This window comes from Phodopus roborovskii, unplaced genomic scaffold (genome assembly GCF_943737965.1).
Source record: "Phodopus roborovskii unplaced genomic scaffold, PHOROB, whole genome shotgun sequence".
NCBI classification, from domain to species: Eukaryota; Metazoa; Chordata; class Mammalia; order Rodentia; family Cricetidae; genus Phodopus; species Phodopus roborovskii.
This window is the reverse complement of record NW_026126436.1, coordinates 2,702,501-2,727,834: the sequence shown is the minus strand read 5'-3', so window position 1 is coordinate 2,727,834 and position 25,334 is coordinate 2,702,501. Positions and strand designations below refer to the sequence as shown.

The following is a 25,334-nucleotide window of genomic DNA, read 5'->3' as shown; positions in this document are numbered from 1 at the left end:
ATTCTTTATGTGAACCTTTACTACCACTGCACATAACTACAAAAAGCCTTCAGGCCTGAAAATGTGTTCACTCATCTCCCAAATGTTACTCACTTCTAACTGATGTACTATTATCCTCAAACATTTATTGAGGAACACTCACTTTAGGGACTGAAGAAGCAGAGATCTACACTAAAAAACACCCCAAACATCCATCATACACCATTACAGAAAGAGGACGGGATGCACTCTGCCCTCATTTTTGGTTCTGAAACTCTGTGCTCAATATAGTATGCAGTGGCTTAAATGACAATGGCCCCATAGGCCATTGAATACTTTTGATCCTCCATTAGTGGAACTGTTTGGAAAGGACTGGGGGTGGAGGTCTGGCCTTGGAAGGGGTGTATCACTGGGGGCAGGCTTTGTAGTTTCAAAAGTCTACACCATTCTCAGACTCTCTCTCCCTCCTTCCCTCCGTCTTTCTGTCTCATACTTATGGATGAGAGGAGGGCTCTCAGCTACTACTCCAGCACTATGTCTGTCTGCCTGCCTGCTGCTATGCCTCCCCCCACCACTACCACCACCACGATGGTCATGGACTCACCCTCTGAAACTGTAAGTCCCTATAATCTCTTTCTTCTCTAAGTTGCCTTTGTCTCGTCACGACAATAGAAAAGTAAGACACAGTATACAGATAAGTAGGATGATGGGAGTCCTACAGACTTCAGAGATGATCTGGCTTATCCAATTCTTTTTGTGTACAAGCTGTTTGTATAATCTAGCATGATCTATGAGCCTTTCTCTCCCTCCAAAGCCTATTAACAGTAAATGCTTCTTTGTATCTTGGCATTTTAAGCACCGGGCTAAGAACTCTGATCTAATTCCACTGCCTCATTTTCCATTTGGAGACATCACGTTTCCAACACAGGATGTGACTTGCTCACAGCCACTCAGCAGAAACCATGAATAGAGTAACCTGGTTGAAACTGAAAGACATCAACACCCAGCAACCAACCATCAGAAGCCAGGCTTATCATGCTGCTAGAGAGGTGAAAGGTGAGTGCTAGAAAGGAACTTACCTTCTATCCCCTGGTTCTAGCTGAGTTTCTCACTGGAAAAATCAGTAGGTGTTCTTTATCTCGCCCTCAGTCCAGGATCCACCCATGGCTCAGACCAATGTTTGTCTCAGCAGATTTGTAAAACCCACTTAATCTGGGCACTTTTAGAAAAGGAATGAGTGAGACTCTGTTTTACAGAACTCTAACCAGAATTCTAAAGGGCTGGATTTATGCCTTGGGTATTTAGTAAGTATTCAGTATATGTGTCTGCCTGTATACTTAGGAGTCTACTCAAGAGTCATCAAACAGCCAGCCTTCATAACTAGATGAAACTTTCCCAACGAGTCCATCAATTGGCTCCTTGTGTAGGTGGATCAGCCTTTCAAGAACTGAAATGTCCTGGAATCATGCACCAGCAAATTCACCTCATACATTTCAAATTCAATTAGTCAGACATTCTTTGGAGTCAGAATGGCAGAAATGTTACACGTTTGGGAGTTAATGAGACAGGAATTCAAATTTCTGATCTGCTTTACGTAAACTTGTGATGTCAGCTTGTTATAGCAGAAGTCTTGGAGACCCCCATTCTGAAAATCAAGTCATACCACCTACTTTTCCAGCCTTAAACATCTACAAAAGGCAAGTTCAACCTAGTCTGCTCCCCACAATTGAGATTTTTTTTGACCAAAAGAAAACTATAGTACATTGATGTGTTTGAAGTCATTAAAGTTGTGTTTTTAATAAAACAATAAAACAGTACCATAGTGGTTTCTTGACATGAAAGTTATGACTAAAATCTTAAACAGCATGGTTTAGTGCTAGTATTTTCACACTGCCTGCAGAGTTTTCAGACTCTACCTACTTAATTTTCTCAAACTGCTCTCACTCTTTCTGCATGGGAAATATTTCATAAGTAAATTACTTTTGAGAAACCAAAAATTTGCAGTAGAAAATTTTCCTGAATAATTTTTATTTGTTTTTAGAATAGACCCAATTCAACAGGCAAATCTAAATAATGATTTCTATTCTTAATGTAGAGAATTCATAACTTTTTACTGGAATTGAAAAGGAGCATACAAAGTAATTACTTAGTCCTGGATAAAACCCACATCCCACTTTGGATAATGACTAACCTAATAGGAGAGACAACATTCAAGACAAGCACAATACATTACACAATTTTCCACTCTAGTCACAATATCGTGCTTTCCCTTTTGGACATAAATCAGTAATAATTTACATGAAATTTTGATTTTACTAGTTTCATAAGGAGAGAAAGTATCCATTACTAGTGTGGATAAAATACTCTTGAGAAGAAGTTAGACTCTTAAGGGAGCAAAACCATAAACAAATGTACAAACTCATTTGCATACTGATACCTGGAGTCATCACTGGGCATGTAGCCAATGGATGCCCAAGCCTGGAGATTTTCATACTCTTTGAGGGTGTGCTCAGGAGCAAGAGAAGTACAGACAGATTTTCCTAGAAAGATGGGGCAGCTTGATTGCATGAGGATGTATCTGCAAGCCATCTAGCTTAACTCCCATTCATCCAGGGATTATACTACATTTCCCAGGCTGCCTTGCCTTTGGGTAGAGCCAGATGATTAGCTCTGACCAAGGAATGAGAAGAAAAGATGTTGCTGTGCTTTGATCCCTTGGGATTAAGAAGCAAAGGCTCTTTCTTCCTGTTCTTCTTTGTCTATCATTCAGAGAAAGAGAATTACATGTCTCAATCAGTGATTGTGTCATGGGTTGAATTATCCTCCCTTTCTCCTCCAGATTCTTATATCAAATCCTAAACCACAGTGTGACCTCTTTGAAAATGGAACTGTCATCAGATAAATTAGTTAAGTTTAACTCATACTGGAATAGAGAAGCCTTTAATCCAATATGACGTGTATTCTCACAAAAGAGAAATTTGGGACCTGGTGTGTAGGCACACTCCTGTAACTCCAGCACTCGGGACAGAGGTAGTTGGATCTTTGTGAATTCAAGGCCAATCTGATTTACATAGCAAGTTCCAAACCAGCCAGACCTATACAGTGAGATCCTGTCTCAAAAAGTCAAGAAGTGGGGGCAGATATTTGGACTCAGGCACAAACACAGGAAAGATGGATTGAAGATAAAAGCAAAGACAGCAGAGAGAAGACTGGACTGTACCCCCAGCTCACAACCACAGGAGCAAATAGCCCTGCCTACATCTCAGCCTTGAACTTCTAGTCTCTAGAATGGAGGGATAACACAATTCTACTCAAGCTACCAGCCTGGAGTGCTCTGCTACTATAGCCTGAGCAGACCAACAGGGACAGTAAAATAGAAGATGGATAGGGCCTGGCACAGAATTCCATCACTTCAGAATAAAAGCTCACTCCTGATCAGGTACCTCCATGGTACTGAGCCAGAAAGAAAACTTTTATTGTGTCAAGCCATCCAAATTTAGAGCCTATTTGTTATCACAGCTAGCATTACCCTATATATGATTTACAGTCCTTTAACTGCATGAAAATGAAAGCAAGCAGGAATATATCAGAGAATAATGCAAATGCCATTAACGTGAAACCTCAGAGCAAAGTAAACTCCAATGAAAATTTAACTTCAGAGGAAAGATTTTTGGGGTAATTTCCCCAAATTCTCACTTGTACACAAATTCATTTTCTTATACTTGTAGAAGTACTATTTCCCCATGAATTGTAAACAAGCCTTTTTATTGCATATTAGGGAGCATTTCTTCTAAGTGGCCACAGTATGAAAGAAAGGCATTGATAAGGTGCTAAGGACAAGAATGAGGTTACCTTATGGCAACCTGAAAAGAAGTCACTGCCTTCATAAAACAGTTGGTCCTTAAGAATACACAAAGATGCACACTCTTCATAACAAGGTAACTACCATGGACCATGTTAAGTGCTTTCTGTTATTTTTTCTCTCTCTTGCATAAAGAAAAGGCAAAAGGGTAGACATCTTAGCTAAGAGTTATTGGTTCAAAATCCCTCAAAAGCTGAGCTGGCAGCTGGATTCTCTGTTTATAGAAAGCCAGAGCTGGTTCTGCCTGAGCTCAGAGCTCAATTTAGATCATGGCATCTGGATTTAAACACAGGCAACAGCAGGTTTGCAGGTCATGACTGCTGCAAAGTGAAGCCCTTGGCCAGCCCATACTAAACAGAAAGGGAGGAAAGCACTCCCAGCAGCCAGGGAGCAGACCCCCAGCAGCTCCTACATGCAGAGCCAGGGGAGAGCACTGGATGGCCACTGAGGCTTACATGTGATGTCATGGCCAGGAAATGCCCCTCGAAGTGATTTCTTTCTTGAAGAGATTGCTGTTCAGATTAAACAACAGAATCTGATAAGAACATGGAAAAGCTCAGAGAGCATCTACTTCCTATGAGCCTTATCGAACCATGCTTCAGTGCAGAGAAAAGCTGGGTTAAGATTGGGAGAGAAATGTAAATGCTTTCTTTTTTTAAGTGAAGGGAAGAAATCACAGCCACAGTAATTACAATAAAGGCTACGAACTGAAATCTGAAGGAGGGAAAATAGTAACTCCAAATCTGCGTGGCCCAATTTAAATCTCCACCAGAATTCACCTTGCACCTTTCTTGATTTTCTTTGGATGTGATCTGTCTAGAATGTTGGTGATTCTGCAGCTGTAGGTTTTATGTGTAACAATTTAAAAAAAAAATCCTCCCCTGCTGTTTTCTCTCCCTTCCCCCTCATGATCTCTCCTCTCCCTTTCTTCCCTCTTTGTTGAGAATGTCAGGGCTGTCAGTGTCACACAGTGTGACATGATTAGTGTTTCTGACATTACAGCAGAGGCAGACAGAAAGCCGGGAATGTGGATGGAGGGTATGGAGGGTAAAGGACTTAGGATGCCACTTCAAGGAGTCACAGGGAAAAAGGGCTTCGATTCTTTCCTAGAGACCCCTTGATTTCAGGGCAGCTTATAAACACACCGGATTTCCTCTCACTTATCCAATTAGTCCTCTTCCCTGACTCTGTGGAGATCCCCGAGGTGTAGATCTATGCTGAAAGATTAAGGCCAATGGCCCTGATATCAGATTAGAGGGAATGGGAAACCCAGCGGATGCTAGGCTATGCAGTAACAATCGTGCATTGTGAACAGGTAGTGCTAGTCCATTTCACGTCTCCACACTCTGCACTTTGTCATTCTAATGATGTTACCTCATTAAAAAAGATAAATGCCCCACCGTTCTCCAAGCATCTGCTTGGTGCTCTCTCTCCTTCAGCAGCAAGGCTCTCAGCTGCCGCACATCGGAATCATACTAAAATCCCAGGCAAGGCTGAAGTCTGCTACTTGTCAACTGTGTTTCCTCTCTGGACTTCTCTGGACCCCTTCCTCTTTCCCCGCAGAGAAGCACAGAAACAAGAGGTATAAAAAGAAACAGTTGTAGAAAGTTGTCATAATGGAAACTACCCATTGCTCACTGCCTGCCCAGCATGTATGGCCTCTGCCATGCCACATGCCAACATTTAACTTACCCCCACAACCTGTGAGACAGACTACATTCCATATAGCTTCACATTGAGTAACTTGCTCAAGTTGCTGAGGCAATGACAGGGGAGCCATGGTTTGAACAAAGGTTTACCCAAAACAAGAATGCTTTTTAAAAGCCCCATTTTCATCCGTGGAACAAGAAAGTAAAGATGATTGCAACTTGAGTAGAGCATGGGAAATGTGGGTGGGAGCCCCTATTCTGCACCAGGAACCAGGTTTTGTTTCAGCAGCTTTCTCATTAAATAAAAAGGTAGCAATTTTCCATAATGAATGTTTTATACATTATCCCGTTGTGTATCAGGCCTCTAAAATACACATTATTAAAGTCTATTAAAGTCTGTAGTTAGCAGCATCACTAATGTGCCTTTGGGGGAATTATTACAATGAAACAGCATCAGTCTCTCACAAAATTTCAACTGTTAAATATTCTTTTTCTTCAATACATGTACCTATTTTTAGCCATAATCAGCCCAGAGCTGTCACAACAAATTGTTTATGGGTTAGGTTTAAGAATAATAGAAGCATACACTTCAAGTTTTGCCCAGCACTTTTTCCCATAATTTACCACAATATCCCCCTGCTCTAATTAACCGGTGTTCCTGACCACTATGACATGTGTTGACACCTTCCCTCCCTGGCTAGGTCGGATCTTTTAATTAATTGCTTAGATTTCTGCCTAATTGAGCCTGGACTCTCAAGATAATGCTTCTGCATTTAAGAAGGAGGATGTTCAAAGCTGCTGCATTAAAGAAAAAAAGAAGAAGAAGAACAAGAAAAAAAGAAACCCAGATAGACAAACCAGAGAGGTATAGAAGCCAGGATTAATCAAGTCTAAATGTTTCCATTTATGGGTTGACACTGTCACTTCGATTTGTTTAGAAATTACTTTTAAACACAAAAGGATTTTTTGCAACATGCAGTTTTATGTATTCTAAGTAGGCATCTCTCTATCTAGAACAATACACGTATTAATCTTACCACACAGTATGAGGTTTTTAAAAACAAAGTCAACGATACACATATGCTCCAAAGCAGAGTTCTGTGAGAACATCTAACAATAATGAGAAACCTTAAGACAAGAGACACAGAAGGAGTGATGGTTAATGGTCACACACCGTAAGGCCCTGGTGTCCAGAATGGCAGAGGGAAGAGGGGTCTAAGGCACCAAGTACTGGCATTAAAATCCAGCCTTGGGAGCTATCTCTTTGTTAGCTGTTCCCCTTCATATAAACTGTCTCACTGTTTGAGATAATTCTGTTTGCAAAATCAGACAAATGAGTCAATATTCTAAAGATGGACAACTACATAATAACTAAGCAACTAAACAATCATGTTCCAAATCACCAATTAGCTAAATAGGACATAACCTAGTTATATCTATTACTGCTTAGTAAATGAGAAGAAAAGGGCAGGACTGAGGACTGGGAAAGGAAGACAGAAGCAGCCCTCTGATTCACAAAGGCCAAGATTACTAGCCTTTGTTACAGAATTTGAGTAGCCATCAGCCTGCCAAAAGAGATTGTAGCTTCCAAAGGGCCTCTGCACACAGTTGGGGGTACATAGGCTCAGTTAAATAAAGGGTGCAGAGGAAAGAAGCCACCCAGTCAACATTCAAGCACCACACAAGCCTGGCACAAAACTCATCAGCACTTGGGTAACAAAGCTTGTTTCTAACGAAGAAAACTCCAGGCACTCCTCTTTAAGTCCCCAAGAAATACAGATGAGCAAGAATCCCAAAGGAACCACTACAATGTGTGTGAAAGCACCATCCAACCATAAAGCAGTGACGAGTCCCTCCTGCCTTCCAGTGAGTCCTAAAGACATGGACCAAAGCTCTGTCCCAATTCACCACAAGCCCTTTCAAATTGTGATTTCATCACTACCATGACAATCTACTGCCTTTCTCTTCTCTGGCTGTGCTACTTTGAAACCATACTGTACCTCCTGCCTACCAGGATTTTCCTTCATCTCTGGCAGGCTTGGGCACTATTAAGTCAGGCACATGGTTCCCTCCCAGGCTTTCCTGGTCCCGTGTGACACTGCAGGCAGTGCATGCCTCCGGTCTCTTTGGGCCACACCAACACAATCACTCATATTAGGGTCAACTAGCTCAGGGTTTCATATCTACCTCAAGCCCTGCAGACTGGCTCTCAGACAAAGTGGCAATGACTGTTCTACTGTGGCTGCCTGGAGGTGCAAGAATTGCGTACCTATAGAGACACAGTGCTATACACTGCCGGTTCCACAGAAAAGAGAAGAGGCTCAAGCTTGAAGAAACAATTCTACAAAACTTAGGAAACAATTCTCTAAAATGTACATATTCTCCAGCATCATCTGCAAATATCTTAAAGCCAAGAGTTACCTAATCACAGGTGATTTTTTTTCATTGTGTATTCTCACAATGACCCAACTGGACATATTAGGTCACTTAGTAAAACCTCTAGTGCCAGGATTGAGTTACATCTTGATGAGTCATGGGCCAAAGGAGTCTAGCAGACCCCCTGTCTTCACCCCACCTCCACTTCAAACTTCACAGGCTGTTGCCAAGGCCAAGGGTTATTTTTCACAATCCTATTGCTGAGGGCAATACCTACTTATGTCATTAAACACAGAGAAGGCAAGCTGGTGCTTAACTAGAGGCTTCACCTCTACTGACTAGTGTTTGGTACTGAAAGGTACTCCACACACTACCATTAAAATCCCACAGCTACAAACCCTGTAACCTGCAATCATGACCCGCCTGCAAAATATTTTGATGTAACATTGGCACAAATATTATGGAAGTAACCAACTGCTTTTTTAATTGGATTTAAGGACCACTCCAAGAGATGGAACCCATACCTAACACTGTCAAAGTGTTTAAAAAAACTGATACTAGATAGGTCATGGGCATAGGGAATGTCTAATACTATTATTGTGCTAAAGTGACACAGCCATAAAATGACTCCAAATGACACTAGTAGATCAGTGCCTTGCTCAACCCTCAACAGATAAGCTGCTTCTTATAGTGATGGGAATTATCATGGAGACCCAGAATTGTAAAATAGGCAGAGCCAGAGACTTTGGGGTAATCAACTCCCTTCCTTCAAAGCTCAGGGATCTAAGTGGACAAGGAAGTAATAAGTCTGTAAGGGACAGAGGTGATGATTCCAATGAAAGTGTCTTCCAGATGCAAGAGGACTGATGCACATAGGAACTTCAGAGTCTGTGGCAGAACTCATTGAGACCTGCACAGGTTCACACCAGACAGGATCCCAGCACCGAGAGATGGAAGTGAACACAGGTTTTAATGAAGAGGCTAGCTGCAATTGTTGTCTAATGGCAAAGGGAAAACAAATCTTCTCCAATGGAGTGTCACTGGGTAGATCAACTACACTCCAGGGCAGGCCCCATGCTCAAGGTAACTGGCCAACACAAAACAAACTCCATGTCTTCTTCTGTGAATTTCTGTTTTATTTTGTTGTTTGGTTTGTCTTACTGATATTTTCTTGTTTGTTTTGATTTTTGTTTTTGTGGAGATTTTTTTTTGTTGGGGGGGACAGAAACAAAGTTGGGTAGATGAGTAGGTGAATGGTATCTGTGAGGAGTTGGGGAAGAAGGTATGAAGTCAAAACATATTGTATGAAAAAATTAATTAAAAAGTACATATACAAATAAAAAATAGATTTCTGTTTTCTTTCATTCAGGACAAATAGCCATCTACTGGATTAGATGGTTGACCCCTACAGTCTTGCTGTTTAGTTTGTGGAGACAGATTCCCCCCTCCCCCACTGTATCTCTAGCTGGCCTAGACAATATGTAGCCCAGGCTGGCTTCAAACTTGTAATCTTTGGCCTTTACCTTCAGTGCTGGGATTACAGACATGAAACTCCACCCCTGGTCCAGCTGTCTTTTAAATATGCACTCTCTTTTCTGTTAGAGGAGAATTACATCTCTGTCCCAGCCCCCAGTGTCACTAAATTTCCCAGTGTGGTAACAGTGAGGTGGTCTAGTGCCATTCACTAGTCTGCACACCCTTCATTCAATAGCGCTGGGTTTATTCATCACACACTAGTCTGTAAGCAGGTTTCTTTTAGTCTCCCTAACTATAAAAATGAAGTTGTTGGAAGGACTAAGGGTAATTACTTCTTAAGGATATAGAAGACACAAACAGGAGTGTTCCTTGGTGTTCCAGTCCCAGTATCCATCTTCTTGAGGACATACAGAACCCATTTAATCCAGCTAACTGGTTCTTCAACTCTTGTCTCACGATTCCTTTGTAGGCTTATGCATTAATGGAGGCCCTGGAACCTTCTGTTTCTGTGGGTTATTCCTATAACTATCATATTGGGGATTAAAACTAAGCCATAGGAGGGATATTAAAACCTAAGCACATATTCCAAGATTTGCTTGGGATGTCACCACATAATACCACATGTCTCCTGAAACACTGTTCCCATATGTTTGAGAGAGAAAGAATAAATGCTCTCTTGGTGTCATGAAAATAACTTAGGGGTGAATCACTTAAAGGGGTTGAAGTGTCTAAGTCTCCCCAAGAGTTCCAAAAAAAAATCTCAATTTGAAACCTATCTCAACAGTAAGTGAAGAAATTATGTGACATCTCTTTTCAAACCATAGGCCCTCATCTTTACCTAGGGCGTCTACCTCTCACTTACAATGGACCTCAAACTGGCACTGAAGCAGTGGTAATGTGCCAAGCATGGTAATGCCCAAATCAAAGCCAAAATCAATCTCTTTCTCTTTTCTTATATGTCCTCTAAACATCTTTAACTCATGTATCTGAAATGCAAGGCAACTAAAATAGTGTTTATTTTTAAGTATTTGCCTTTTCTGGCCATTAATGAAACGAACAAATACAAGAAAGCTGGAAATATAGAAAATCTGGGGGAAATGAGAAATAAATGGATATGTGTCATATACTGTCAGCATTCTGTATAGCATCTTCTTATCTTTTATCATGTATGTTTTTTAAAGTAGAATTCATATATATATATGCATATATATACATATATATATATTATTCTTTATTTTGTGTGCATTGGTGTTTTGCCTGCATATATATCAGTGTATAGATATTAGATCCTGGAGTTACAGACAGTTGTAAGCTGCCATGTGGGTGCTGGGAATTGAACCCTGGTCCTTTGGAAGAGCAGTCAGTGCTCTTAACCACTGAGCTATCTCTCCATCCCTAGAATTCTTATCTTAAACATAAGTTAGTATCTTAAAAAATTACTTTAGCAGTAGGGACCCCCACATGGCTGAAGAAAACTAAAAACATGTATGTGAAATATAGATATTGCTATAGCATGCTGATACATACCTGCAGCCTTTCTTGTGGGTGTGCATGAATCTTCCTAAATGGTGAAATAATAGCCAAACCCTTCAGAGTGCTCTAACCTGCTTTCTTCTCATGTTACCTGTTTAGGTCATTGAGTACTCCTCTATATCCCCTTGGCAATTTTATTATATGGCTGCACAATGCTTACTACCTGAGAAAATGGTAATATTTTGATATTTTAGCAAAAATTTTACATACATTCATGGCAGTTTTCTTTGAGCTAATATTGTGTAAATTAAATCTATCAGTTAAAAGTATATTAATTATGTTTCAGCATATAATAATTCCCCTTGAGAAATAAGTTCTTCCAGTATATATCCTCAATTCCTACCTCTACTTAGTAAAATTTCAAATTCTTACCAATTACAATTTATTTGCATTCTTTGATTACTTTTCAGTTTAAAACTTTTCATAAGTTATTTATTTTTGGTTTTCTGCTATGGGTTTTGTATTTCTGCTCACTTTCTATTAAAGCAATTGTTTCATCTTATCATTTGTTGTTCAGATAGATTGACATCTATCTATTACATGCATGTTATGTATATGTACACACACACACACACACACACACACACACACACTTACCTTGTCTTTTAAACTAGTCAATATAAAGAAAACTGAGGTAATAAATAGGAAAAACATTGTTTTTAATTTCTGCACCAGGAATAAAGAACACCTTCCTTATTTCAAGATCACTTACTGTTTACTTAGCTTTTCTTTCATGTCATTAGATTTTTTTCCTTTAAGCTATAGTTCTTCAATTTCTGACCCAAGGAGGATTAGCTACTGCCTCCAGGAAAATGACAGTTGGTGCTGATTAAACACAGCCTGGGCATTTGGTGAGAGCTCTGAGGCTGTGCTGAAGGAAAGACGACAGCTGCTGGCTTTACTATGGCCCCATCCCTTGTCTGTACCCAGCAGCTTGTTAGCTTGCTTTCCCAGTGGAAGCAGCTTAGGCTGGAGAACCATTTAACATCAGGTTCATGTTTAAAGCCCGTGATGGCATGGCTTTCTCTGCCATTGGCAGAGCAACAGTTCAGACAGCCTGTTTTTATGTTTTTTGTTTGTTTGTTTCCTGACTGGTTTACTGCAAGCATAGCACACAGAATTCAGGATGTGTGTGAAAACCTGTACTGGAGGAACTGGTGCTTAATAAGACATTTTTGATGCATAAAATATAATTGGTAACTTATACATTAAAGGATGTAATTGATAAATTAGAACCATGCTTACACCAAGGGCTGGGTGGATAAACCAGGGGAATAAATTCTGGATTTCACTGCTTCATGGTATATGAAGAGTAAGAAAGACTGTAAATGAAGACAGAGATGAAGCAAATTTCTGGCTTACGTTTTAGTCCACTGTAGAGATATGTGAAATGGCTTGCACCGTGGGTACAGGAGTGGGGAGCTAGGAAAATTCAGAGAAAAACTTGGGGAAGGGGGAGTTAATTACTCCAGCAACAGCCTCTGTGCACAATGGAGATCAGAGGCATTCCTAACCCTTCTGCATGCTATGGCACTCTGCACTCTTACAAAGCCATCAAATCAGAGCTGGCCTCCCTAGAACGTGACAAGGGTGTGGAAGAAGGTCATTTTGTAAATCCAAAGAAGAAACCATGTGACATACCTTCATGAACGTGGTAACTGTGTGAGAGAGTGACAGCCATCACCCCGAAACTGCCACAGGAGGACTTTTCAGTAGCAGACCCCATCACTGTGGGTAGTTTGTGACCTCCAAGGCTATGCGCAGTGAGAGCCATTACTCTACACTGTTAGCCTCTGAGGATCCCAACTTTCCCACATACTATTTGGTGTTTTTTGTTTTGTTGCAAACTACATGTCTTTCTTTTAAAGCATAGCAGCATACATCCTTGTGACTAACATAAGTATACAATGTGAGATGTGGTATATATTCATAAATATAAGTAAGGATGATTCCAGAAACTAGAAAGGATAAGTTAATCAATCGTCGTCATAAAGATTGAAAAGCCAGTTTTGCAAAAATGCCTAAGAAAGTTGAAAAGATAGTATTCCAGTCTAAGGGGTAGGGGTGGGGTGGGTATAGCATGGCTGTTCTAGAAAATATGCATCTCATGATTTCTTGAATGCACAAGGCTCAGATTTTACAACCACTAACTCTGATTTACAATGTTAGAAGGTGAGTCAGCATGAGGTAAACTTTCTAGAATGCACATCCAATGGACACAATACACCCATACTAGCCTCAGGAAATGGCAGTCTCTTCACAGTGAGCCTAGGAATACCATGTTTTCCTCTCTGCCCACAGTAATGCAGAGACACTAGCAGGGCCACAGCCACACCCTCACACCCAGCCACAGGTAAGAAAGGGAATATTTGAGAAACAAAAGTCCGACCTGGTAGACGCAGCTTACTAGCTACTAGGTTAGCCCCACAAACAAATTACTAAAACAAGGTAGCAATCCCTTTGTGCTCTGGGAGCTATTCCTGTTTCCTAGAGGGTTTGTCCCTGATAGACCACAAAGAAAATCTGTCATCAGTGTCCCCCTGGTGCCTCAAAGGAATAACAATCCTTGAACACGGTGGCTGCCTCTGTCTTGACCTTTCTCTCACTGAAATCATCCTAGCTGGTATTTAGGAAGGAGAGACAGAATCTGTGTAATGAATTGGTACAGCTGAAATGTCCCCTGGCTTTCTAGGAACAAATCCACTTAGAACACTAGCCACACCCATGACCACACTTCCAGCATTCTGTTACATATCTCACTGAGGAGATGACTCTCTAGTTTTACTGTATTGAGAAAAGCTGTTTCCTCCCCCAGAGAAAAACTTATTCTTTGTCTGATGCCAAGAAAGCCATAAAAAAAAAAAAAAAAAAGGAAAATATGCTGACCAAGGTGGGTGACACATCCAGTTTAATCACTCCTTCCAATGAAAATGCTGTTAAAAGGCATTCACTGGCCCATGAGGGCACAACATAACTTCCCAAGTGCAGGCACACCTACTGGTTCACAGGAGTCTGCTTCCTAAGTATGCACTAAGAGCAAGACCATGACATCAGTAGCTGAGATGCCCTGGAGGCCCCTTGGAGCTGGCTGGTGGTACAAGCTGTGCCTGTGGACCAGAAGTTTCCCAAGCACTCTCTTGACTTTCCAGTAAAGCAACCTCAAAATAACAGAAGCCAGGGTTTGTGGTGATAGACTTCTGTCTCCAGCCATGACTATGAGACAGAACCAAGTCTATCTTTCAAAATTCCCAAGGCTGACATCTTAGCCTGTTAAAAGCTAAGTACTTGAACTTGCATAGGGACCTATGGGGAATAGTGGGACATCCAACAGAAGGCTTCCTTTTTTTTTTCTTTTTGGTGGGGGTGGGGATATGTCAGCTCAGCCAAATGTCAGATTCTTCGTTAACTGATTCTTCAAACACTAAAAGGGCCTTAGCTCTTTCTACCATTAGCAAGGCAAGAATAACTTAGGAAAAATCACCTGGGGTGGCTTTAGACCAGGAACTCAGCAGGTTATATGCCCTTTATGCGGCATATAACCAAAGCAACCCTTTGGTAGGTACAACTCTACCACAACCCATACACTATGTCATAAGATGTCTGTTTTTCTAGAAACCTCTCTCCTCTGTTTCACATCCAGTTGCAGCTCAAAAGCTGGCCTTCCCTCCATCACTGAGCTCATGCATGCCTTTTGCCACCACTTCTGTAGTTTTCAACCACAGGTGTTTTTTTGCCAAGGGACATGGGGAAATAAATGCCAAGGGATTATTTCTGTTGTCATGACTAGAATGGGAGGAAAGGGATACCACTAAAAATCCTAAATGCAGAAGATAGAGTTCCCTTGTCTCAGGGCCAAGTATCATGGAGAGATGACTCTACTTCAGTCATGCCAAATATCTGCTGTTTCTAGCACACTGGACTTTCTCATATTCTTTTGTGCCCAAACACAGGTTTTCTCTTTACCTGTAGTGCCTAGTTCTATACTGTCTGCCCAGTAGATTACCATGTACCATCTAGGCTCCAACTCAGAATTTTACCTCCTCTGTATTACCTCTCCTAGGTCACTACTCTGGCTTTGTTTTTGTTAACTTACTTGACACAAACTAGAGTAATCTTGGATGAAAAACCTCAGTTGAGAAAATGCCCCCATTGGATTGCCTATAGGACAGTCTATAGAACATTTTCTTAATTAATGGTTGATGTGGGAGGGCCCAGGCCACTATGGGCAATGCTTGGGCAGGAGGTTCTGGGTTGGGTAAGAAAGCAAGTTGAGCAAGCCAGTAAACAGCATTCCTCTATGGTCTCTGTTTCTGATCCTGCCTTGACTTCCACTGATGGTAGACTATGACCTATAAGACAAATAAACATTCTCCTTCTCAAGTTTTCTTTTGGTCAGTATTTTATCACAGCAAAGAAAGCTAACACAGTCATAGATCTGGCTGTTTCTTCTGTGCCTGCAGAGCTTCTGGTACATACCTTATTAGAATACTCAAATCTGAAACAGTCTGCTAACAGCTCAACCCAAACCTTACTCGTCATCTATCATTTAATGTGTCCATCTGGTAATCAATTGCTGATCAGCAAATCAGAGAACAAATGGAAACATTACACATACTTGCTGGTCTCTCTTGCAGCTACGTCTATGGTCTAACAGTGTCCCAACATCAAAACTGTGGAAAGTATTTCTAAGAGGACTATAACACAGACAGGCACTATACAAGGCAAGTGGCACATGAATTAGTACATTTCACCCACTATTATTAGCATATTACATATGGGGAAAGAGAGGCATCAAGAAATTAGGTCACCTGCCTAAGGTCTGACAGAGCCGATGATAGTCATCTCAGGAAATCTGACTCCACAGACTAATTCTTCAATAGTCATGTCAACACAGTCACACAGTCATTTCAGCTATCAAACACCTCTGGGAAATGCAAGAGATACTATACAGGACCACAGAATCATGAAGTGTCTACCAGTTCCTGCACTCTGCCTGAAAGATGGCTTGTGGGTATTACACAATTATCCAACCTCTGAAAATGTAATGGCAAGAAAAGCAACCTCCAGGGGCCATGAACAGATATATATGCCCAAGAAAATCATGATACCAGAAAAAAATTCAAAATGTGTATTCAAAGCATCCTTTACCTTGTTCATAATGCAGTAATGGGCACAAGGGATCAGACATGTCACAGTGTGAAGCTCCTGAAGGTCTGTCTTGTTCTGGAACCCTCACTTGCTGAAGCGGACAGCTGCATTGTAAACACAAATAAGAAACCCATTAGGCCCAGGAAAACTCAGTGAAGTTACATCCTGCAGAACTTTTGGTCATGACTACTGCCGCTCATGATATTCAGCAGGACAGCCACACAAACCTACTGAGCCCTGGGCTTTCAAGTCAGCAGGGAAACCACTGAGGACAGCACGTAGTAATGCTGCGGCTGCTCACATTCTATCTCCTTAGCATACTCAAGGAGGTGGAAGCCTAAACCAATAAAAAACTAGTGAACTGAGGGATGTTTTAAAAATTGTATGCAACTTAAAATAGCAAAGGTGTCTAGTGGCTACTATAGTGGACAGTACAGGTCTAGGTAGTCATGTTGAGAGCCTCGGGGCATGCTCAGTTGCAGAGCCATAGGGACAAGGGCATTCTTTGAAATAACTAAGTTTTTGAGTACTTACTAAGGAGCTGAAGCACTGGTGAGCAAAGCCAATGACCTAGGAATTTCTAGCCAGTACTTGGATATCTTTACTAAGGGCAAGAAACTGGTGAGTAGCAGCAGTACTATGTACCGGGCCCTAGTGCCTTTCCTTACTGACCCCCAGGAACTGAGGAACCAGTGGGCAGGGGTCAGAGACCAGCTGCATCATCTTCAGGATTGAGTTGTGGACCCTCCTTGGCAGGTAACACTCTACCAGGGATTTCAGTTTGCCACCAGCCAAATGGATAAAATTATCAATCCAGTACCCCCATTCCCCTCCAAAACCAAAATAAGGATCTCTTTTGGATTGTGTTATTGGTTCTCTACAGAGTTTTTTAATTACTTTAATTAACTTTACAATTTGGAAGAAAACTGTGGTATGGTTCCAGGGCTTCTGGTTTGTCAAATATTAAACAGAAACATGAGTAAAATGTTTATGACCCCTTCAGTAGACATGTGGCTTTTTCCATTGAAAGACGCTCACAAGAGCTGCAAGAGGACAGCAGTACACTGTTGAGTTCCTTACAGTTACCTGACAGTGCATCGCTTTCCTCAGAGGCAGCATCTAGCATGAATTGAAATGTCTGAATTTTACTGTGGAAAATGGAAGCAGAGACTTAACTAGAACGACAGTGATTTAACTGTAAAAATCACATTATTTAAAACGATAACAATGTATGGAAAGGAAGAAATCTTAACACTCTCAATGGCCCACCACAGCCCTCTTCTGAACTTAGTCCTCTGTCTTTGTCTACGGGAGAGAACACACATTCACTGAGACCACAACACAAAGTGCAATGCTGCATTCCCCATATTTTTAATTGCTATGAAAACCATTTTGTAATTATGTTTACAAAAGATAAATTATTTTTATTTTATATAATTTTTTAAATTTTAAATTAGAAACTAGCTTGTTCTACATATCAATCCCAGTTCCCGCACCCTCCCAACCTCCCCTGTTCCCCCCATCAACCCCCATCCCATCCCCTTTCAGCTCCCCAGGGAGAGTGAGGACCTCCATGGAGAGTCTTCAAAGTCTGTCATATTATTTGGGGCAGGGCCCAGGCCCTCCCCCATGTATCTAGGCTGAGGGAGTATCCCTCTATGTGGAATGGACTCCCAAAGTCTATTCAAATACTAGGGATACTACCCAGTCCTCCCAACTAACCACATTCAGGGAATCTAGGTTGGTCCTAGACTGGTTTCCCAACTGTCAAACTAGAGTCCATGACCTCCCCCTTGTTCAGGTCAGCAGTTTCTAGAGGGTTTCTCCAGCTTGGTCTTGACCCCTTTGCTCATCACTCCTCCCTTTCTGCAACTAGATTCCAAGAGTTCAACTCAGTGTTTAGCTGTAGGTGTCTGCTTTTGCTTCCATTAGCTACTAGATGAAGGCTCTATGATGGCATGTAAGGTAGTAATCACTTTCATTACTGGGGAAGGGCTTTTAAGGTAGCCTCTCCACTATTGCTTAGATTGTTAGTTGAGGTCATCCTTGTAGATCTCTGGGCATTTCACTAGTGCCAAGCTTCTCTTAAAGCCTATAATGGCTCTCTCTATTATAGTATCTCTTTTCTTGCTCTCCTCCATTCTTTCCCTGACTCAGTCTTCCTACTCTGTCATGCCCACCTCTGTCCTCCTCTTCTCCCTAACATCCCCTCCCCCATGCTCCCAATTTGCTTAGGAGATCTTGTTCCTTTTCCCTTCTCCAGGGGGCCATGTATGTCTCTCTGATGGTCCTCCTTGTTTCCTAGCTTCAAAAGATAAATTCTTAATGTTAATATAGTACTATTTAGTGAACATGTTATACCTGCTTTTTTTTTTTAATAAACTAGGAGAGAAGGTGATGATATTGCCAATCATGGCAGACAGAGATTCCAAAGAAAATGGCATCCCATTTTTGCATGTTCAGTCCACACAGACATCTCCATAGGTACACAATGTCTGGGCAACAGTAGCTTCAAAGTCATTAAAAATTCAGTATCTTATTAAAAGGTGAATGAAAAATAATTGAATTACCAGTAGCAGTGGCTAATAGATTTCTGACCTTTAAAGGAGAAACTCTATACATGTTGTTTCTTCCTTAATACATGTATTGATCTATTTTAAATCCAGCCTATCATAACTGGAAAGCTTGTCTCCATGCTTTACAGAGATGTCTAAGGTCACTGCCTTGTTCACATTGGTACACGGAAAATGGGCACAAGGTCTTAACCAACAGGCAAAGATGCTCTATCAGCTACCCAATAACCAAGCTTTCATGTACCACAGTCCTCAAACCCTTAAAAATCTGAACACACAGTTCTCAGTAAACTAACTATCTTGTCCCTCCCTGTCCCTACCTTAGGTGTTCTTATGCCATCTGCATGTACACTGTTCTACAGCCAAGCCAGACTACAACTTCTCTGAGGGAAATGTAAGAGACATAGAGTCTTTACTCTCACTCATGGAGTCAAGGTTGATACACACTGTTGATATGGGATTGAAAACAATTCTGATAATTGTTACACAATGTTTTAGAGGTTTATTTTTTTTAAGGAAAAATATTTTAGTGCCAGGGTTTAAATCTTTTTAAAATTAGTGTGTGTGTGTGTGTGTGTGTGTGTGTGTGTGTAGAATGGGAGGAGTTAGAAGCATGTGGGTACCCTGCCCATGCATGCACATGTTGCTGTTGCTTTGGTGTGTTCTTCAAGTGTTCTACTCCTTATTTTTTGAGACGGTATTTTACTGAACCTGTCATTCACCTATGTGCTAGAATGGCTGGCTAGCAACATTCCCTGGTCCTCCTATCCCTGCTGTCCACTGCTAGGATTAGAGGCATGCACTGCCAAGCACTACCATGCACCTTTTAACATGGGTTCTGGGACTTCAACAGAGAGACTTTCATGCTTGTACAACAAGTACTTTAACCAGAGATGCTTCCCTAGCCCCAGGGTGTAGATCTCCCTTATTGGGATAACAAACAGCTGTTTAGTAGTTAAAAGCATTACAAAGTGCTTTTTGATTAACGATGTTAGTTAGCTCTGATGTCAATCTAAGAGAGAGTTTTCCTATGCAAGGATGTAAAATTCTTTCTGGTCATGCTATAATAAGCTGGAAACTCTGGACTAGAGGTAACTTTCATCTCAGATACTACAGAATTAAAACATGTACAAAGACCAAAGTACACCCAACACCCTCTCTGCCAATAAAGTACATGCACACATGTATATACACCATATATAATGACCACTGTTAGTAGAAAATACTTCAGAGGATAGAGGATACTTTTAGAAACTGGGTCGGTTCACTTGTGGGCAGTAACCAAAAAGAGTGGCCTCGTTCTATCAAATATTACCATCTCTGCTGAAACACGGAGAACCTGGCTCTCCTGTAGTCAATTTGGCTATGAAGCAGCATAGGAAAGCCTACAGCTTAAAAATACAACATGCCTTCTCAATTACAAGTCATTAAGAGAGAAGATGCCTAAGACATCACAACAGAATCAAGGGTGTCTTCACTCACTTTCTAAATATTTTCCTTTTTTTTTTTTTTCTTTTTTTCCTAAGAAGCTGAGATCCTCTCTCATTGAACAAAATTGAGTACAGGTTTAAAGAGTGCCTTGAGAAAACCAATTCCATATGTCATTGTGTTTCCCAGTCAGCTGATCCTAACAATATTGACCTAATGGTTAACAACGTCAGTGTTCAACCTGACACAACTAAAAGGCTAATGAAATGTCATCATTCAAGGTGAGTAGGAGGAAGGAGGAAAAAGCAAGCAGGACCGGGGACATGGAAAGCATAAAAAGAAGCAGGAGATCTAAGGCTGCAGCTCAACAGCAGAGTGCCTGCTCAGGATGCTCAAGGCACTAGGTTTAACCCTGTTCCAGGGAGGGAGGGGGGAGGAAAAGTAAGGGGAGGGAGAAAAAGGATAGGTAGGTAGTGGGCTGGGTTAAAAGTTTCCAAAATAAGTGAAAAGGTCAGGTAAGCAAATAAAACAGCTTTGGCAATGTAGCCAAGTGCCCCTCACCAACCAAGTCCTTTCTATGATGGGGTTCCTGGTGAGAATCCCACATCTGGTGGCATTTCTAGGGTTATATATGCTGATGGTTTGGGCGTCCTGGGCATCAGCAAGTGGGAGTTGGAGAAAAGTAAAGACTGGGTCTACCTGTTTCACCACTATTTACCAACAACCTCCACCTACATTGAGGCATCTGTTTCACCAGGATCATTGCTAAAATGCTTTGAGGTGTGATAAGAATAGAATAAGCCAGCTTGATTCCATCTCCTTACTCTAAGGGAGGCTTAAGAGTGTCAAGGGCTGTTTCTTTGTGTACCATGTCTTGGCTCTTGAAAATGCTGTTGATACTGACAGTTGAGAATGGAATATGCTGACTTGGGCTTCTCTCCCTTCCCAGGTGTTTATTCTAGAAGCCTTTTGTAATCTGTCTCAAAGCTGTGTAGCTCAGGCACTCCAAAGGGATATAGATAGGCCAATGCAAGCAAGCACTTCGTCATTCTCAATGTTACAGATGTCACTGTCTGACTTTCAGATGCTGTGTGCTCTGAGACCAGTGTGAATTCTCTTGGCCATGCTTTCCCTATACTACATTCAGCAGTGTAAACAAAGGACTAAACATAACACAGACCAGGAGCTTCTAGGTAAGAGTGGCTCACGACATAAAAAGATGAGAAGACTTCAGAGAGAAAATCAAGGAGACTCTGGGGGAAATGACCCAAAATCCAGGACTTAGGAGCCTGAGCAACCAGAAAAGCAGGTGAAAGAAACCCCTCATCTCATTCCTACACCCTGTTTTTAGGATTGGAAAGCTTCACATGTGTCCTCAGTCAAGTCTTATCAACCTTGAACTGGAATCCATGTCCAAAACTGAATGGATATAAATCCAATTTATTTCATAAATTCTAATATCTCCCTTCCACCCTAAGGAACATGGTGCTAGAATTAAGTACCCAAAAGGGGCAAGGGGAACCCTTCCCCATTCCCCATCACATCTTTTCTGTGGTTGTTCATCCAATTGTTCCTGAAGAAACAGCAAAACAAGGATAAGCTGCCTAAGGATATTTGCATATTTGCAGGTCCTTCTGGATGTGTAGCTCTGTTTTTCTTTGTTTTTGTTTTTGTTTTGTTTTGTTTTTTGTGTGTGCGTCAGTATCCTCACAAGCACACAACACTACAGCTCTGACCAAGAGTCTGGATAGTGTTTGACACCCACCTTGATCCAGTCACCCATCCAAAGCCACAGAGACAAGAGCATCTTTATATAGTCATTACCATGGCTTCTTCCCCAAAGGTCAGGTATGTTTCTGGAAATTAATATTCGGGATTTTAACTAGAATATGAACTACCATTCAGCAGTAAATTGTGACAATGGAGAGGGAACAAGGGACTTTGAGTTCTAAAGAAGGGATGACTGCCGGTAACATAGAAGCTGTTTGGGATGTCAGAAGAAGAACAAAGCCACCGAGGAGAAAAAATACCAATATTTCACACAACCTTTCCTGGTCCAGAGGCTAAGGAGTTCTTGTGGTAAAACTGCTAGGTAATCAATATTTTGAGTCAGGGCAGCCACTACCAAAGGCTAATCTGTCTCTCCGTGATACTGAAGATGTTACCTGTCTCAGGTGGTTCTCTTGCCTTAGTCACTGCCTAAAACAAGAATTCAGAAGGAATGGGATGAGTGAATGGCCAGACTATGAAGACAGTAATGATCTACTGAGTCTGCCACTTGGTGCTAGTGCTTGGAACATGGCACATGTGCTCAAAGCCCATGAGAGTCAGAAAGTAAGCAAACAGCCTTATAGAAAGAACATCTCTGTTCAGTGTGAGAGACTTATGCTACACTCTGAAATCTAGGAGCAGGACACTGAGGACCAGTGTACATTTTCTACTACCCATGACCTTTGAGGTCAGCCAGAGGACTTTCCATTCCTATCCCTAGGAAGGAGATCCTGGATTGTATAAGAAATCTATCTGTGTATAAGCTGGCCTGAGAGTCAACTATAAGCAACACTCTTCATGGTACCTGCTTTATTTCTTTGTCTGTAAAGTTGAGTTCCCTGGCTGGAGGTAATACTGTATGGAATAAGCAGCTTCCTTCAATGATGAGCTGTGACAGGGAATTTTAAGCTGAATAATTCCTTTGTTCCCTTATTTTGTGTTTGGTAAGAGTGTTTTACCACAGTAATAAAGGAAATTAGAGCTGTGGACAGTAGAGTTGATCTGACCTTTAGCTATCTTTGGACATGTATGTGATTAAAACTTTGCCCCCGCCACTGTCCCAAGAGTAGGGTAAATTCTCATATGACTTATGGCTGTGCTAAGGACCAAATGGCATAATGTGAAAAAAGTACCCAGCATGCAGAACTCAAACAAGACAGAGATTTTCTCTTCTGTTCTCCAGCCCCTTTATTCTGCAGAAAACTGCAAATGGGCAATCACTTTCAATCATCCTACTGGCTTCTAAGGGTTTCAAAAGAAAATAACTTTTCTGGTTTGCATAGTCCTCACATTCCCAACACTTGGTAACACTACCTTATACAGTAGGCACTAAGTAGTTGCACTAAACTTAATCACAATGCTTAAGCCAATTTTCCTTTTATTTGGCATCAGTTGAGCCCATTTTCCTTTATTCTATCATTTTCCAATGTTTTAATGTAAGTATCTATTTGTAGCCTTCCTCATTTGACCAGAATATATTTGGAGACTACATGAAAAATAAGAATAAAAAACCGAAGCATCTTCACTTTAGCCAGCAGAGCACTGTTTTCATCCTACCAGGAAAATCAGGACAGACAGAAGAGATTCTATCACCCTACTGATGCATGGGAGTCACACTTTGGTTTTAGAAGCTTTAATTCATGTTTGTCAATGGTATATACCACTGAAAGGTGTATCATTGGTGTCTGTCACACGTACTAAGAAACTTAATCCATTTGAATATTTCAGATGGAGAAGTCTTGAGTTTCACTCATCCAGGATGAAGGTTTACCAACCACACCTGGCTTACCAGGTGTGTTATCTAGCCATTTTTTCCAAATTGCATCATTCCCATCTGAAAGGAGGCTCCCTGGGTACTAGGGAGATAAATTTACAAGGCTCAGTGGTAATAGTGTGGTGGTTGAAACATCAAAGCCTATCTACTCCCAGTGACACAGCTCCTCTAACAAGGCCACACCTTCTAATTCTTCCCAAACAGTTCAACCAAGTAGGAAACAGTGGGCCATTCTCATTCAAGCCAACACATAACCTCTCACCTACATTCATGTTAGTCACCCCAATAAACTCATGTTCACAAAGCTAGACTTGGGTAGAGTCAACCCTCCAGTCTGCTGGCAGTGCTGTATGGGAGTGAGCAGACTTGTGCTCATGTTTCCGCAGGAAAAGTCAAACACATTCTGATAAAACCCTAGAGCTTCCTTCTCTTTAGAGGGCTTGAGTAATTCAGGCAAGTCCCGTGATTTGGTGGGAATCTGAAATAACAGCATCGTGAGCAGTTACTTCCAAATAAACGCTGAGGAGGGAGCAATGTCAAGGGAAATCATCAGGCAGTGCCTCTTTAAAGAGGTCAAGAGGCCATCTGACTCTTCAGTCAAAGGTCACAAGTTTAGGACCTGTTTTCTCTCGAGCAGACCTGGACAACAAGCTGTACAGGGAGGCAAGCACCTCACAAGGATGTAGTGGTAGTATGCGCAGCTGAAATATGCCCACTACGGGAGCCTGGGATGGTTCTACCATCTTGCTTCTCTGGGAAAAATGCTTTTGTTGATTCCCAGAGGAGAGCTCTAAGGTGTCATGACAGGCTGGAATGGAAGGCAGCCTCAGAGATTATCTGCTAGTGTGCCTCAGCTTTCCTGGAGTTCACCATCTGTATCTTCATCACCAGCTTCATCTTAGCATGACTTGTTCTAAGAGATGACTACCTGCTTGGCTGTAAAAACTATTTCACAAAGATAAGGTTCGTTTTGACCACAGCACAAGTGCTTTTTTTTTTTTTTTTTTTAATGAGCTGAACTTTCAAAAACAAAATAGCTTGTCACCTACCATGCTGGCAATGAAACTTCAGATTGATTCAAACATGGTGCCCTGGAGTGCCATCCTAACCTTGACAAATGAGAGGACATTCTTGCTGTCCTCAACAGTTCTGTTGCTGAGTCTGAACATCTCAGCCCCTAGAGCCAAGAGCTGACAGCAAGCAGTCCCTACACCATCACAGCTCTAGATAGCACTGGGGTCTTTCTTCTAGCACCTAGAAATGTCACCTTTCTGCTTTGAGATCATATACTTGAAAATATTTTTTGTTTTGTTTTGTTGAACATACCTAAGGTTTTATGTAATGTAGAGGGAGGGATTATCAAAAAGTAATTTGAGGGTTCCTAAAACTCAATTCTGCCATAGTTTATGTCCTATATGTGTCCATGTAGCTGCTGTTCAGGCAGACCCAGTAATATAGTCTTTGTAGTATCAGCTATATTGTGACTTACTCTTTAACTCTTCTTCCTAATGGTAATGTCAGGTGAGAAAGCTCTTAAGAACAGCCCCTGCCTATCAACCATCCTTAGTATCAGCTGTCCAGGCAACTGTTCTAAAGAAGCAGGTCATCTTTGTGGCCACTCTGTTCTGTGGAAAGGAAGCTGCCTTATGTTTGCTTTGCATGACTTACAACTGGATGATGGAATGCTAATGTTGCTGGGATAAGAATCAAAGGGGAAAGAAACAGAGCAAGGGCACAGTCACACCACTATGTCAGCAGCAGGAACT

The 25,334-nt window shown here is 41.4% G+C and overlaps 1 protein-coding gene across 1 annotated transcript in view; it reads right to left on the bottom strand.

Moving 5' to 3' along the window:
• Bach2 (BTB domain and CNC homolog 2) overlaps positions 1-25,334 on the bottom strand; it is a 341,417-nt gene that overhangs the window by 244,372 nt on the left and 71,711 nt on the right. The window contains exon 2 of the mRNA XM_051187483.1: positions 16,024-16,127. The gene's annotated coding sequence lies outside the window, so the exon portion shown is untranslated. The remainder of the gene's footprint in view (positions 1-16,023; positions 16,128-25,334) is intronic.